The sequence below is a fragment of the Cupressus sempervirens genome, chromosome 9, assembly GCF_028749045.1.
Source record: "Cupressus sempervirens isolate cs-2001-9-10 chromosome 9, ASM2874904v1, whole genome shotgun sequence".
Taxonomy (NCBI): domain Eukaryota; kingdom Viridiplantae; phylum Streptophyta; class Pinopsida; order Cupressales; family Cupressaceae; genus Cupressus; species Cupressus sempervirens.
Genome location: NC_143126.1, coordinates 229,482,278 through 229,497,673, shown reverse-complemented (window position 1 = coordinate 229,497,673; position 15,396 = coordinate 229,482,278). Strand labels below are relative to the sequence as shown.

The window sequence follows — 15,396 nt, the reverse complement described above, 5'->3', positions numbered from 1 at the left end:
TAAAGGCTATGGGAATAGAAACAAAAGTGACTTTAAAGTATGAATATTCTTCAGAGATTCTTGAAAGAAACTTTTAGAAAAATTAGTAGTGAGAATGTGACTCTGAGATAAATGAAATGCAGTTTTAAATGCTTAAGGTAGAAAGTGAAAGAATGAAGTGCGAAAACTAACAAAGGATTACTCCTCTTGCTGAGATTCTGAATAGAAGGAAGGTTGGCTTGTGGAAAAGATAAGTTTCTCCTTCACCCCCATAGAACTTAAAGACTTTTTTTGTTAAGTGATATTTGGTAATATGACTTTACTCAAAGTAAAGTAATAGAGCTTCCAAATTTTTAAGTTTTTATGTGCGAGAGAATGGAAAGTTAAAATAGTCATTTATCATGGAATTAAATGTAAATCTTGTCATTATAATTTTTGGCCAGACATAATTTCTTTTCTGTGGTGCCAACGTTGGGCAATTCCTATACCAATTTCATCAAAATTTCCTACAATTCATTTATTCAAGTGTATTAAAATGACTATTTATCAAGAACTATATCCTGTGCAATCATAGCAAATGGTAATCAGAGCTACTATTAATGATAAGTTGATAGGCCCAGAGAATGAATCAAAAAAACCAACAAACACATCTTTCAAATTCTATGATTTGGGTGATCTTCATAAAAGACTCAATTCTAAACCTATTCACCTAATGACTCAAAAGCTTAAAGAGAGAAAACTAGTTGAGATAGCTAGTCTTCCAATGGTAGTACATGTAGTTGATCTTGTAATGGAATGTATTGAGAGATACAACACAGAAAAAAAACATATTTTGTTCCTTAACTAATCTATCCTCATCTTCATCAACAAGGCATAGATGTAGTCTATGTTTGACATTCCCATGAAGGAGTAGTATTGTGATGTTGATTTTAGCTCTTCTATGTATAATTTCAATGAGAAGAAGATGGGTATACATGCAAAGAACATGGTTCAAGACTACTCACTCAAAGAAGAGTGAAATGCTGAAGACCTTGTTTGGCATAATTTTAAAAAGAGACATAGTGGATAACATGAGATCTTGGAGTTCATCAAGCACCATTTCTTCCTATTTCAAGCTATATATGCTGAGGATATGCATATTTACTTGGCACAGATTATCTGCAATGACCTCACCTCATGGTAGAATTCAACTAGAAAATTTAAGCAATTTTACATACATCATCCTATCAAATTTATGGCTTGGCTACTCACCACTTGTGGCTTGGCCTACATCCAAAACTATAATGAGCATACTAAATTATATGAGTTCTACCCACACCTATAGTTACAAAGAATTTTGGAGGAGTATATGGCTATAAATGATGCCTTCACAACGAGGCTATGTCAGGAATTGCGAGGATGCCCTGAAAGAAGATTTTCACCAAAGGCAATTTCAACCATCAGCCAATTTGGATACTCATTCATCCAAGTTTTGAGTTTCTCTTATTTTCAAATAGGAGCTTACAACAACTTTCCTAAGAGGCTTCCAAGGTATCCATAAGACAAGGTGCTTCTAGTGAAGCTATGTCGATAGATTCTTGAAGTGAACACCTTGTGTTTTAATGTAAAGAAGATAGATGAGATTCCTTTCCCTATAGTGGTTGGACCATATTCATGTGCTTCTAGATCTAATGCTCAAAATTTGGTGAACATCTTACACAAAAAAATTAAATTGGTAGATTATGAGATACTCATGCCTCAATATGATCCAATCAACTTTCTAAGGGATCACTTCAAGTTGGGATATGCATAAAAGTATGTTCTGAATATAGAAGACTACTGGGATGGGTGTCTCAACTAATATCAAACCTAAGAGAAATTTTGGTCATCCCTAAAAATTAATGAGATTAAATTGTATAATGATTCTATTGATGTATTTGACCTTGCAGATGATGGAGCCTACATGCATCCCACATCCTACATGAAGATCAAAGGCACCCCAATTTTGTCTAACTCATTTGGAGGTCCTATCATAGATACTATAGAGGTTCTTATGTAGGGAATAATAGAAATAACAAATAAGTGGGTTGAGTGGACCCATACGAGGAAGAAGAAGATGGGAAGCACTAATTTTATGGGTGGACTATCTTCTGGAGCCACCAAGTCAACTACAGTAGTTCGACCACCACAAATACTACTTCAACATATGTAGGATGATTCTTCAAGGTGGAGACCAACCCCCAAAGAAGAATGTTCCAATCACTCCTACCTACGGAGGTGGCTCTCTTCCAAACACTGGGAATGTTAGGCAAAAGGAGGGAGACAAGGATAAATGGAAAGAACATGAAAAATCGATGGCCAAGCCATCTTCCCCTATCCAAGTCATCAATTTGGATGGTGAAACCAACCCAATGGATGGCCAAGAACAAGATGCATCTCAGAAAGGGGATACCTTAGCCCTCTTGGTGACTAACACTAGTAAATTTGAGCTCAATTTTTGACCAATTTTGGTCGAAATTTCCACCCAGTTTGGTCAAAATTTTGACCAAGATGTTCATCGAAGTTTTTCTTGTCAAAATTTTGACCAATACATTCGTTAAAATTTTTTAATTTTTGGTGGTCTTGATTTGTCAATGTTGGTCAAAATTTTGACCAATCTATTCGTCAAATTTTTTTTGATTGGTGGAAATTGTGACCAATGCTTGGTAGAAAACTACCAAGCATTGGTGAAAATTTCCACCAATGTTTGGTCAAATTTTTTTAGCATTGGTGGAAATCCACCCATGATTGGTCGAAAAAAAATTTAGTTGGTGGAAATTTTGACCTATGCTTGATAGAAAACTAACAAGCATTGGTTGAAATTTCCAACAATGTTTGGTCGAATTTTTTTTTTTTTATGCTATATCAAGCAATTGCTTCTTATCCAAGATATTTAATTTTCAACCTTCTAAATCTCTACATATATAAAGTTGGAGCAGAAACATTTTTCTTTTCAAAGGTGTCCTCTGATTGTAAAGTGTCTATTCTATTATCTGTTCAACAAACAAGACATATATAGTTCAACAGATAATGGAATGGATGCTTTACAATCAGATGACACCTTTGAGAAGAAAAATTCTCCTACTCCAACTTTACCTTTGCAGAGATTTAAAAGGTTGCAAATTAAATGGCTTGGATAAGAAACAATTGCTTAATACAACATGGAACAAATGGACATTTATGCATAGGGCACCATCAACTATGTGAGTGATGTAGATGCAACTAAAAATTTTAGGGTCAAAGCCACCAATTAATATAAGGTTTCTACTCTTGATGAAGTCGACATTGTGGTTGTAAGGTTTGTGGTTGTAAGGGCACTTCTTCATTGTCCATTTCATCATTGTTTATTTAAGGGCTATGTATTGGGAAATTCTTCAATGTCCAATTAGGGGTAGCATTGCATCCTCTTTAACTATTACATGTACAACCCTAGGAGGAAATAGGGTTTCGATGGCTTCTTCTAGCCTTGCACTTTCTTCTTTGTGGGTTTTTCTTAAAGACAGCTCAACATCCATCCCTAGTTTCAAGCGATTTTGAAATTCATGTATTTGCTGCAAAAAACAATACCCATTTCTTGTTTTAGTTTCTAATAGCTCTTGCTCAACTCTTTCATTTGGAGTGAAGGTTTTTGTCATGCCAACAACACATAAAACATCTCAAGGCAAAACTGAAGATGAAAATGAATACATGCATATGGTTGACTTACTTAGACAAGCTTCACCCTCAGAGCTAATTCAATAGCACATGAACTAGAAAAATAGAAGCTATGGTATGAGAAATAGATATTAAATATGGTCAATGTTTTCATTTCTAAGGCTGTGTATCTTTCCATAGTCCTATCAAATGCTTTTGTGAAAGGTTTAGAGCTATTGTCTTGTCACTAAGTCATTAGTTGATAGAGATGAGCTCTTTGGATAATGATTAAATCTTTGTAAATATGAGGTATCGGTATCACTAACCAAAAATATTGATGAAACCATTCTTGTATTGGCAATAGAATTGGATCGTTACTTCTTACAATTATTTTAACTGACTTTTCAAGTGCAATATCATATTTGCACCATGATTCCCAAACTTATGGTCCTAGTACCCCCATCCGTGAAACCTAGTCCCTCATTCAACAACTTTGTTGAACAATGAAAATGGTCTTCATAAAGTAAAATATTAAGAAATTAATCAAGTCATGTTATATTTGAAAGAAAAAACAAAGCTAAGAGAATTATACCTCAATTAAAAGCATCGAATAAGGATATTCCTAGCCAAAGATATTTTGCAGATTTTGCAAAAGAAAGACTGGTGTGTATATTGAACAAAGGGAAGGATGGATCTTGATGCATCTTTATTTGTAGTGTACAAAAAATAATGTATCTATGTTTTCTTGGGGTTGCATCCATTGTGAATTTCCTGTACTAGATTCTTAGCTTGCACTTCAAAGTTTCCAAACATGCAAAGAAGTTTGCTAGAGAATATCTTATGCACCACATATAGAAAATTAAGCATATACTCCAATAGTGTTTTGCATTAGCAACACATATTTCTTAACATATCATAAATAGATAGAATGTCAATCCTGAGATCAATTTGATTTTACCAACTATTTTTCAAGTTTAATATGGCTGTTGCTTTAAGAAGGAAGCACATATCCACTATATCTTTACACAAAAGTTATGGTAGCCAACCACCCAAGGTGTAGGTCTACTCTACGAAAAGTAAACAAGTAGATGCTTAAGCTGAAGAAATAAGTGAACACAAAATTTGGAAAATATATCAAATTGTGAATTAAGAACAAATCAAAAATTTACTTCAACAATAAAACAACTTATATACTAAGAGCACATACCTCCTTTGACAAACAAGGCTTTGAAATGGCATAATAATAATAATAAAAATAGCTGCAGAGTTGATGAATCCTCCAAAATTGGCCTCCAAGAGAAAGGAATCTGGTTCAATAAAAGCAAAACAATTTACTAATTTAGAGAAACCATTTACTGGAGATTCCAACTCACAAACAATTTCCCTAAAATAAATATCAAATTCTACAGAAAAGAGTTCCCCAAACACAATAGTATTTCTTTTCTAGATTTAGAATTGGTACCTGTACAATGCCAAGATCTTCAGAACTTTCATGCAAAGATGTTCAAACAAAATCAAATGATAAGCATTTCAACGCAAGAGAAAGTGCTTGTTCCTTGAGCTTCTTATCAACTATAAAACAAGTAAAGTGTTGATTACAAAAGAGAATTTTCAATGGAGCCAAAGACAAATAGTATCTTTATCACTATACAAGGTTTGCTTTACAAAATTAATGTAAGACATGTAGGCTAACATATTAAGTTTCTAAAAATGACAATATAAGGAAGGAACATACTATCATTTTTTAATTGTTGTAATGAAGTTATGGAGATTTGAAAAAATAGGAAAAGGGCCAAGTCCCTAAAGGAGACCCTGGATTAAAAGTGTTCAGCCAAACAATTACAACTATCCATGTATTATGTTCCCACAGACTTTCTACCAGATACATCCTATATCACAATTTAGTATTAGCAATTACAAATACATACAATCACCATATGCATAGTGCCATTATCGATATCACAATTAATGACTGTATTATCAAATCTTTTCCACTGGTATGTATAAAAATATAGCTGCAACTCTTTGAAAAAATTGAAAGAAGAAAACCATATAAAAACATAGGGAGTTGGAACATGTGTATGTGCAATGCAATGTTGTTTCTATATCTATCCTTTCCAAGCTTCTTAAAGTTGTTAAACTTCTCTAGGATATCTAACATCCTGCATGGTGAAAATCATGTCAGTGATAACACCCAAAAGAAAGTACTTTTAATAGTCCATACTCTTTAGAATGAATTCAACAGATTAAAAACTTTAAATGTTGATAATTCATCCAAAGATGTTTGTGAACATAAAGGCAAAGAACAAGATCATGAAAATGTATGCTGATGGGAAGAAAATAGAAAAAATAAAATGTTTCTCTTAAGATACAACTTAATTAATAAATTTTGAGAATTGTGCTTTCCAGGCATTTTGTTAAGTATTCAATCATTTTACCATACCTGTATTTCAGATTAAGCTAGAATATTAAGATACCAATGAATGATATTCAATTTGAAGGTTTTGTCTTTAAGAGACTACAAGTTATATTATTTTCAAAAGCACTTTATGAATTTCATTTAAAAGAGATTCAAATATTCATAGCATTCAAAGAGAAAGTCCTTTATCATGCAAAAAGGAAATTTCAGCCGCTTTCTTTTGTTTCAAAAAATGTAGAGTTCAAATATTAGGTGCAAATACAAGAGAGGATTAGATTGAGGAAAATCATGGTAAAAGAAATTGAGCATTCCTGAACAAGTCTTCAAGAAATACTACTAGAAGATAGAGGATCACCTAAGACATATAGGTAGACCTACTTATTGTATACAGAAACATGTGTTAAATAATTTCTAATATACCTGGCATAACAGATGATACACCAGAAAATATAAATCTAGAGAATTGAAATAATTGTTAAAAATATAAGATAATTCCTTCTTCCTAAGATAAAATTGAAGAGCAGGGAGAGAAGAATCATCAAGGCTTAAGGTTTGTACAGAAACCTATGCCAAGCGATCTCGTGAACAATAGCAGTAGAACATTCAACATTTTTGACCTGCCTTTTCTGAAGGTGAAGCCAACTTAGCTCCCTCTTGAACACCTCTCCTTTTTTACCAATCAACTATGCTAGGCAATTCCTCAAAATGTCACAATAGAATTTTTGGCATTTTTGACATGCCTTTTTGAGAGGGGAGCCAATTCAGCCCAATCTTGCATGATATTACTATTTTATTTTTAGTGCCTTCTGAAAGGAGGTTAATTTTGATAGCAAGCATTCGTTTAGTGAAATTTCTTGTGATTCTTTTAATCTACCAACATCTAATTTCAATGATGATGAGGCTCTTTTGAAGACCCATATGATGGTAACACTATTATTTTAATATTGAAAATGAATGTTTTTGAAGACATTCGAGTCTGACTAATTAGCATTGAAGAAGTAGTTAAGTCTTATGGTGATTTTGTCTATTTTTATATGTTTTTGGTATGGACAAATCCAACTCGCAATTGTTTTTCTAAAATCCCCGTACTTAACCCTAACACCCATGCCCACAATGGTAAATATTGGTTCATAGTAAATACCTATTTTCCCGGAAGGGCTTCATAACACCTATTTTGAAATAATTTGGTAAGGCTATGCATGGTATGCTTAAATAGAATAACAAAAATCATCATCTTACTCTTAACAATAGCAATGAAAAATCCATTAACTAAAAATCTACTAAGTACCCACAAAAAAATTCTACATGTATGTGGAAGGAGTATTGATTCAATTTCACCTTAGATGCACACAAACTAGCAACCTAGTGAGTCAAGGCCAAAGCCCAAAAATAAATTAAACACTCACTAGCTTGCCTCAAATTTTAAAACTAGTGCTAGTTTGCCTAAATTTGTCCACAATTCACCAGTAACTATCTAGGAAAAACATGTAGGTAGAAAAGAGAAACCTGGATATATCTTTCAGCAAATTAATTCAGAACTAGTACCTTATTCAAATCATAACCGGACCCAAGGCCTCCAAGGAGAAAATTAAAAACACTAATTTAAACTCTATAAGTTTACATATTAAGTGATTTCACAGTTAGTGGCAAGGATAGAAAAACCAAATAGTGCATTACCGAGATATTATTATATTTATAAGAAAAGTATAATTTTACTAAGCTCATTTGGTAAGGTATTTTCTTTTACAGAATAGTTTCTTCAGCCAATACCTAGCCCTATTTTTTGGCCAAGAATAACTGATGTAGAGGGGGCTGCAATCATAGCTTCTTCCATGACTACTGGATTAGAGCCCAGGGCTACAAGGGCACCAGGCCTTCTTCCACCATCTCCAATTCTATAGGAAGACCCAAAGTTTAAAAATCAAGTTTAAGAGGCATGTGCCATCATCAAACTTTTACGTGTGCCAAATAAAAATTACATAACAAATATAAAGACATATTGTATCCATTTGGATCATATTGGTCTTGATTCATGAATTGACTAGAATCGCTAGATAAGTAGGCACCAACACATTGGAACATCTAGAAGGTGAATATCTTCATCACCTCAAGACATTCTTCTCTCCTATATCAGACACCAATATAGAAGAGAAATCATCAGTACAAGTTAGGGGCCCTTGGATCTTTGAGAAAATGTTTGAATCAGTTTTAAAAGAATGAAATTGGCGAAGTTTGACAAGATTGCAAGGAAATGACTGCTACTTGCAAGTGTCTGATAAGGAAATGTCTAAAAGTTAACTTAGGTATCAAGAGTGTCTAAACAACTAGAGTATATGTATTTCTTCCAATTTTTTTGATATGACAAAGTGTTGAGTTATTACTAAATTTTGGAGTTGGGTGCATTTTCTCTTAACCAGTTACAAGTGTCTATATTTCACCAAAATGAAAAATTTATAAGAAAATTCAATATTAACTTTTTTAATGTGAAATTTTATTTCCCTATTATAATTGTGTATGTGCAACCTAAATCAGTTGAGCACTTGATGATTGTCCATTTGACCCTCAATTGAGCCATCAAAATTTGTGACAAAAGGGAATAGTAAAAGCATTGACACATTAGAAGAGCCATAGAACAAATAACCTATTTGAAGATGATATGTAATCAATGTGGTATAGGAAAAATGGCAAAAATACTCACCATTTCTTAGTGTACACCTTTGACTCTATCATCAACCACCCTGCACCCAACCCATATATTAAAGAGAGTATTGTTGGGACTGCATATATGAAAATGTCTCCATGAAAAACCACACATGGATCATAGAAAACCTTATTTTTAGAAACACCTCAAAACAAGGTTCAAATGCCAGCCAAGGTTGGTAATAGAACTGAAAATTAACAGCTTAAATAATGTATCCTAAGTAGTTGGATACAAATGATTATGTGAATGTGATTTTTAAATACTTTATTGTAAGAGGACAAAAGTATCTATCTTGAAGTGTGCCTATACATCATGTATAGATATACAAATGTAAAAAATAAATAAATTGTATTGTCTAATAAAATTGTTATCAAATTATAAATGATACCATTACTTTTAAAATGATCAATCAGAACAAATATATTATTTCAAATTCACTCAAGCAGAAATTTCTCTCTTAACATTAAATGGCAAGAATTAACCATTTTGTTAGCTCAAACTCTAACTCAATTACCTGATAGAGTAACTAAAAAAAAACACTTTATCACCCTGCAGAATCCAAGATGTTTTTAACTTTTCTATAGCTAGCATTTTTCCACAATGTTGTGCATCACTAAGGCCCATGAAACTCTAATTTGGAGCACTGCCACCAATCAATTCAACATCTGTATCAAAACCAACCATTGCTAATGCTTCTTCCTTTTTCTATTTTTCTAGATCATCCTTGGGGTTTGGTTTGATTATTTCCAAATGGTTACTGACCTACAAAGCAAATCTATGTAGAATAAATTTTCAAGTACTTTGATGCCAATACAAGAATAGAATTTTAGAAGGAAAATCTCAGCTGTACCTACTACTGTTTTACCAAACAAGGAAGTACAAGGCAAAAAGGACATGAATAACAACCATATAGATTATTTCGATGAAGATAAGACTAGATTATCCAATCAAGAACTGTCTTATGAAAACACTCAACTTTAGTCAGATGGCTTCCATAGCTGCAAGGTAAGTCCTTTGAGATAAGACTTTGAAATTCTAGACTCTCCAATAGTCTCTTGTAAACAAGCCTTTGCAAGGGACTCGTAGCACAAAAAAAAACATTATCTTCCTTTACCCTCATAAGATGCCCAATTGTTTCTCCCGTTTTCCTGCTCAATAGGTATTTCAGTAGAACACATAGCTAATGTTGTTTACACTCCTCTACTATTTGTTAGAAAATATAAATCAACTTCAGTACTCACAAGCCTAAACCTAAACTTTTTCTCAGCATAAACTTTTTCCGAGTGCCAGTTTTGCTTGGCACTTGAAGGTGCCGAGTGATAGGCAACAAGTGCCGAGTGAGCTTGGAACACAAAAGAAAAATGCAGTAGGTGCTGAGTTAGCTCGGCACACAAAAAATGCTCAGCAACAATGGAGATGCTTGACACCAATAGATGTTGAGTGAGCTCGGCTCCAACTAAAGTTTATAACTTAGAAAATATTAACAATAGAAGAGGATGTCGATTGTCTTGTTTAGCCTAGAAATATTATAACTTAGGAAATTCAAACACGAATGCTTTCACCATTAAAACTAGAGAGCCAAAACTTTAAGCTTCCAAAAAAATCTTGTCAAATGCAATGAATAGAAGAGGAAGAGCAATAGATTCAAGTATGCTTGTTTTCTTTACTATTCAACTTGATTAAACTATTACAAAAAACTGGGAGCATTTGGCTTCAACCAGAAAACCCTAAAGTAACTCTAAACTGATAATATTTCAAACTTCAAAATACTTTAAACTTACAACTATAATGGCTGCATACAATGGTTCCTAGAGAAATCACTACTTCAATAGGTCGAATCCAAAAATGAAAAAATTACAGAGTGAATAGGGGAAACATGTGCAACTACAGGCACAAACTTCTTTCCTTCTTCCTTCTCTGCTCTGCTTTGCTAAAATTGATCTGCTGAATATGCTTGGACTCTTTTGAATGAATGTCTAACATTCCATTTTGTCATATCTTTGCCCCTCTTTCCTGATTTCAAAACTCACCTACCAAAAATAAATGCCTGCCATCCATGGAACGCACAGATAGGGTAGATGGGCGTGGGGCTCAAAGACAACCTATAGGCATTTAACGTTCAAATTTCCAACACTCCCCCTTTTTCCTAAGACCCACAAACAAAGATCACTGCTAATCTAAATCAACTATACCAAGACACTCTCTTAGGTGGACAAAAGTTCTAATTCCTAATGGCTTTGTGAAAATGTCTGTTAGCTGCTACTCAGACTCACAAAATTCCATCTTGATATCCCCATTCTCCACCAACTCTCTTATGAAGTGATATCTAATCTCTATATGCTTGCTTCTGCCATGGAAGACTAGATTCTTAGACAATGCAATTGATGAGATGTTGTCACAATAAACTGTGGTTCCATCTTCTTTCCTTTCATTCAAATCATTCAAAATCCTTCTTAACCAAATAGCTTGACATGTTTTTGCACTTCTTTCTATGTATTCAGCTTCTACTGTAGACTGAGCAACAATAGGTTGCTTCTTGGATGCCCATGAAATTGCACCCGATCCCATATGAAACATGTATCTAGAAGTGCTCTTCCTATCATCTAAACTTCCAGCCCAATCACTATTTGTATATCTGACCAACTTGAATTTATTTGTTGCAATATACAAAATTCCAAATCCATTGGTATCTTTCACATACCTTAGGATCCTCTTTCCCACTTGCCAATGGGAATCCTTTAGTATTTTCATAAATCTGGAAATCAAACTTACTACATGCATTAGGTCTAGCCAAGTTGTAGTCAAATACATCAAACTTCCAACCATACTCTTGTATAGTGTTCGATCCACTCTTTTGCTAGAGTCTTCCTTGCTCAACTTTATACCTACTGCTATTGGTGTGGGGGCTGCCTTACTATTCTACATTTTAAATCTCTGCAAGATCTGTCTAGCATATTTTTCTTGAGAGATAAAGATGCCATCATGCATTTTTTTTACTTCTATGCCTAGAAAATATTTCAAAAAACCTAGGTCTGTCATCTCAAATTCATTTTTCATGGCCTCTTTGAACTCACCAATTAGAGCCTTGTGATTACCAGTAAAAATTAAATCATCTACATGCAAGACAACAATCAACACATTACCATTTGCTGCCTTGATGTAAAGAGTGGGGTCACCATTTCTTTTTGCTAAAGCCATTGCTCATCAAATATGAGTCAATCCTACTATACCATGCCCTTGGAGCTTTCTTGAGCCCATAAAGAGCTTTGTTCAACCTATATACTTTTTTCTCTTCACCTACAACTTCATAACTAGGTGGCTATTGCACATACACTTCTTCTTTCAATACACCATTTAGGAAGGCAAACTTCACATCCATTTGAAATACCTTCCATTTGTACTGAGCTACAATTTCTATGACAATATGCATTGTTTCCATTCTTGCAACCAGGGCATATGTTTCATCATAGTTTCTACCATACTATTGTTTTTATCCCTTGACTACCAACCTTGCCTTATGCCGATCAATCTTGCCTTCAGTATTGCATTTGGTCTTGTAGACCCATTTAACTCCAATCACTTGTTTCTTGGGAGGAAAATCAATTATTTCCCATGTCTCATTTCTTTCTATAGCATCTACTTCCTCATCCATGGATTTACACCATTTCTTCTCCTTAATAGCTTCTTCAAAATATATTGGATCACTATGAGAATATAATGCAAAATTAACACTCTCATCATAATCTTCATACATTTAATCTTGGTATATATCCCTAAGACTCTTGGTCTTTCTTGGTAACAGGGAGGAGAGTGTGGGATCAAAATCTTCACCGCTGCTACTTTGCTGACTAGTTCAATCTTCACTAATACTTGAAACTAACACTCAGTCATGCCTAGAGGAGCTTGGCAATGTTTGAATCTGCTTGCCTTTTCTTCTATTTGCTCCTTCTTCTTCTTGTTCATCAGCATCTTCTTCACTCATAATTGACACTTTACTTGAAGTGCTCAGTGACTCATCATTTGGACCATACCAAGACTAATTTTCAAGAAATTCCACATCTCTTGAAAGAATCATCTTATTGTTCAATGGGTCATAGAATCTATATGCCTTTGATTCTGAGTTGTACCCTATGAAGATGCACTTCGCACCTTTGCCATCCAATTTCTACCTTTGCTCTTTAGGCACATGTGTGTATGCAATACATCCAAACACCCTTAGATGTTCAACTATCTATCTTCTTCGTGAACATGCTTCCATTGGAATTCTATCACAAGTTGCCTTTGTAGGACACCTATTGATAATGTAAACTACTGTTGCCATAGCCTCTCCTAGAAATTTAGTTGGGAGACCTTTCTCTTTCATCATGCTCCTTGCCATTTCAACAATGGTCCTATTCTTTCTTTCAGCCACTCCATTCTGCTATGGTGTATAGCTGGTTATGAGCTCTTTCTTTATACCATGTTTCCTACAAAAATTTACAAAAGAATTGGAGTTATACTCCTATTGATGCAAGTTTTGTATCAGTTACATAACATATTAAGATATGAATATTCGATACAGGATATGAAACATTCAACTCCTCTCTTGAAAAGTTAATGCTCATGAGACATGAGTATAACTCCAATGTTTCTTACACCATTGGATACTCGCTGAGTTTTATCGATGTGATTTTCTAGTAATCAATAGGCAGCCTTATGCTATTCATTCAAGGATGACTTGGACTTTGGTGGAATGGAGGTGATGTGACTCAGTTTGTGAAATGCACGGAGGCAGATAATGTTGATGGTCGTGATGATGGAGGATGTGTCTGCCAATGGTGATGTTGACGGGAAAGCGATGCTCGTGGAAGGTGAATGGATGTGTTCTAATGCTTGACCTACTCCTTCTAACTTCCCTCTCTAAGCTTCAATTGCCTAGCTACTCACTATTCTACTCCTACTCCTATGAATGGAAGGTTAGCAAATGGACAGGGATCAAACCTAATGAGAGCTGACTAGTGGTCTCACTTCCATAGGTGCAATGATTCAAAAGAATAATAAACTAGTCTACCACACAAAGCTTCCCAGCCAGCCACTAGGATTCTAGTGGCCTAGTATTGATCCCTATCAAACATTTACCAATGCTACCATACAACTATCCATCTACTTTACTTTCACTTAAACAACTTAAACAACTTAAAAAGAAATCTAACTAAGTAAAAGTAGAAAACATGCAATAACACCAGATGATCTTAATCAACATGCCAATCACAACAATGAAAAAGAGAGCAATTTTGGTATTATCTTCACAACAATATCTCTAGCACTTTACAAATGAGAGAAAATTTCCTTTTATAGGGGCCAAAAATACAACGAACGGTGGAGATCAAAACAAGACCAATGATTTAGATTGGATCCTCAAAACCCTAGTTAGGGTTGCAACCCCATCGGCTAATGAGAAGCTGCCACCTCATCAATGGACCAATGAAAAAAGTTCAAAAAGTTGCAACCAATGAGAATGCACCAAAATGGTGGCCAATTAGAAATAGACACTTGTCCTATTCTAGAAGAAAGGGAAATTGCCACTTGGGCTTACATCAAATGATCTTCTAATATAAATCTCCTTTTTTCTTTCATTTTCTTAGCTAAGGCAATGAACTTAGCTAGCCTTTCATTAACTTCTTCCATAGGAGGACAAGGTGTGTGCTTCATCCTAAGTTCCACTGACTTCACCACACTGCTTGCTACTTGTAAAATCTTTTCATGATCCTTCTCATATTCTTTCACAAATCCAATAAAAGTATTGAGAGAGGAAAGGGTGCCCAAATGCTTTTTCTTGATAGCAACCTTTCCCAACTCATCCAACCTCGATCCAAAATCTATCTCATTGTTATTCTCCTCTTTGAAAAGGGGGATTGTCCATCCTTCAGTTTTTCCCTCATCCATATCATGTCCACTGTATATATATTTGTGTCAGTTATTCTCTTCATTTTTGAGAAGAAGGAAGTTTTGGGCATCATATCATCTTTGTCTTTCTTAGTGTTCGCCTGCTTGGGATTCTTACTTGCACTATCATCCTCCATGCTCAATGCCCTATTATGGGATGGTAGAGTGGTGGACCAAAAGGCAAGAAGAACCAAGTGGAGCAATCCTTAGACTAGAACAAAAGATGGATGTCAGCTTAAGCACTCCTTACAACTCTAGATGATGAAAATTCATCTTAACCAATAAACTTACATTGACTTTTTGGAACCTAGGATATGACTTTCAAGAATTTTAAATCCCTTTGCAAATTAGAAATTTATCATGCAATTCACTTCTAAATAAAATTTCCCAACCTAGGGCAAAAATTGCAGCCACTTGCAAAAATCATAATTTTGTCTCCCACAAAATTCGGCTCCCACAAATTTTGGCTCCCACAAAATTTGGCCTCCACAAATTTTGGCTCCCACAAATTTCGCCCTCCACAAAATTTGCCAAGCAAGAAAAGTGCAGATCTTCTCTTGCAAAATCACCAATGCCTTGAGAAGGAGAAGTGAGAAGTGAAGAAGAAATGGGAGAGAGGCCTCCTCTTATACCCAACTTTCTTCTTGGACCCTAGGAGAAAGAAAAATAATTAATTAATGCAAAATTATGGCCCACGATTAAATACTTAACCAATATTAAT

At 34.5% G+C, this 15,396-nt stretch overlaps 1 pseudogene; it reads right to left on the bottom strand.

Annotated features, from left to right (window-relative positions):
• The window catches only part of LOC149538339 (switch 2-like), a 193,792-nt pseudogene that overhangs the window by 119,236 nt on the left and 59,160 nt on the right, over nucleotides 1-15,396 (bottom strand).